Here is a 2,761-nt window from a genome sequence, read left to right on the forward strand (position 1 = left end):
TATTTATAAATACTATTTTGTATTTATAAAAAGATGATTTCATATCTATAAAAATATTTATATTTATTAAAACTATTTTTGTATTTATAAAACATTTTTTTGATTTATAAACACTATTTTATTATTTTTTGTATTTATAAATACTATTTTGTATTTATAAAAAGATGATTTCATATCTATAAAAATATTTATATTTATTAAAACTATTTTTGTATTTATAAAACATTTTTTTGATTTATAAACACTATTTTATTATTTTTTGTATTTATAAATACTATTTTGTATTTATAAAAAGATGATTTCATATCTATAAAAATATTTATATTTATTAAAACTAATTTTGTATTTATAAAACATTTTTTTTATTTATAAAAACTATTTTATTATTTTTTTTATTTTAAATATGTTTTCTATTTCAATTTTAATTTTATATTTTCGAATTTCAATTTAAAAAAATAAATTTATAATTTTTTTTTAATTTTGGAAATATTCCGAGGAAGTGTATCCCTCAGAATATTCCGACGACATCTTCCTCGGAATATTCCGAGGAATTTCCGACGAATAAAGTCCTCGGAATATTCCGAGGAAATTCATTTCCTCGGAATTCCGTCGGAAATTTCCGAGGGATTTCCGAGGAAAGATGAATTTCCGAGGATTTTTTTCGTCGGTATGTCGTCGGAATAGCGTTATTCCGACGACATACCGACGATTTTTTCCCTCAGTATGCCGCTGTTTTGTAACACGTATGAAGTTAAAGTCCTTTGCTATTGAATGTTTTGTCATCACATTTGATTTTACGGCTGAGAAAATTGTTTGTTTGCTAGTTTCTAATCAAAGTTTAAGACTGAATGCTTTTGAGTGTTTTTACAATATGAATATTGACTTAATGTTGACGTATAGCTTTGTCTGACATGCAAGCTCTGAATTGTTTTGCTTTGAACTCCTTTGTAATAAGCTCAATTGTCTGTATGGTCAACACTTAAAATTTAATTATATGGACTTGAAAGTTTTGATGTCTAACGTATAAGGTGCCATGTTTCATGAGCAAAACTATGAATATCTCAGGTTGTTTTGCACGAAATTATAAGAGAGCTGAAAAAGGTGTTTTGAAGACTCTCGTCATGTCATATCTCCAGTTTCCGTTTCACTTCTATTTAACGAGATAAGTATTATTATTTTTGTGCTTAACATCAATTTATAGTCAACTAAAGTCTGATAAGATAAATGAATTTTAGCATGTCATCTGATTTTTATTTGAATGCTTAATTGAAAACTAGTTGACATAGAGATGATTATTGGCACAATAGTAGAAATATAGTAAAAAAAAAAATTACCATAGAAGTATTATTTATTTATTTATTATAACAAAATGTTTATGATAATGTATATCTTGTTATGAACCATATTGTGAATGACTCATAACCAAAAGATTATGATTTGTAATCTTTCCATTTATCTATGACGGTGTAATCTCCTATATAAGGAACCTCTATGTTATGAATAAAGATAGACTTTTCATTACTTTCACAATACGTTATTAGCACGAAACTCTAAATCCCTAAGCTAATACCCAAATCGAGAAACCCTAAAACCCTAACCCTAGCCGGCGATCTGACGAACCCTAAACCCCGATCGCGTCTCTAGTTCCCGCATCTGTTCCAGCTCGCGTCCCCGATCAGCTTCAGCCCAAGGCGTTCCTGATCCTAGCTCAGACGTTCGCGACCCGAGAGCAGCTCCAGCACGCGACCTCTTCCTCGTTCACGACAGCATCAGACAGCTCGCGTCCCGTTCGTGTCCCGTTCGTGTCCAGCTCGCGGCTCAACTCCTTTGGTGGTCCGATTCAACAATCATCTAAGGTTAAAAGGTAATTCAAAACCTAAGAACCCATAATCGAACATGGATTGATTGATAAAGAATGAAACCCTAAAACCCTAATCTTTATGAATCAAAACCATAGGGTAATAGATCAAAAATCCTAATTGAGTAAATCGAAGCTCTAAAAGTTCGATACCCCAAACTCTTAATCATGTTTCTACATGATTAAAACCACAAATCGGTTTTTACAAGTTAAAATCCGATAAACCCTAACCCTATATCTATAAACCCAAAATAATATAAGTATCAGAATTAATTATAATATAATTATCAAATCACATATTAAAACCCAAATCGAATAGTTTGAAAACAAAAATATTTTCGGTTTTGATCATTGAGGTTTTAAATCTGATTGAATCTGATGCTATGTTGCTAGAATTGTTTGACCGTTAAATTGATAGATTTATTTTCTCATCCTGCTTGGTTAATTGTTCATCTGATTTAAAATTGTTTAAACCGACCAGCCTGTTAAAACATTGATTGAATATGATAGGTTGCTAGTTTGATTTGCTTATATAATCCGATAGGTTGATAGATTGATTGAGGTTTACTTGTTTAAAATACGAATGATCTGATTGCATGATTCTTGAGGTTTAATATCATCTGCTAGGATTGATAGTTTTGTAATCTGATCTGTTTTAAATAGAAACCCTAAATAATCCGTATGATAGGTTATATTGATCTGATTTGGATGTCTTTGAGAATTGAAAATCTGTATGCTAGGTTGATAGATTCATGATAAAATCTAATGTCTTGAGGTTTAAGATTGTATGCTAAGTTCGATTAAATTGATTGATCTGATTATATGTTTTTGAGGTTTGATAAATTCGGATACTAGATAAATTATTTACACATGGTTTATGCTAAATACCAATCAGCCTTAAAC

This window comes from Brassica oleracea, chromosome C7 (assembly GCF_000695525.1).
Source record: "Brassica oleracea var. oleracea cultivar TO1000 chromosome C7, BOL, whole genome shotgun sequence".
In the NCBI taxonomy this organism is placed as follows: Eukaryota; Viridiplantae; Streptophyta; class Magnoliopsida; order Brassicales; family Brassicaceae; genus Brassica; species Brassica oleracea.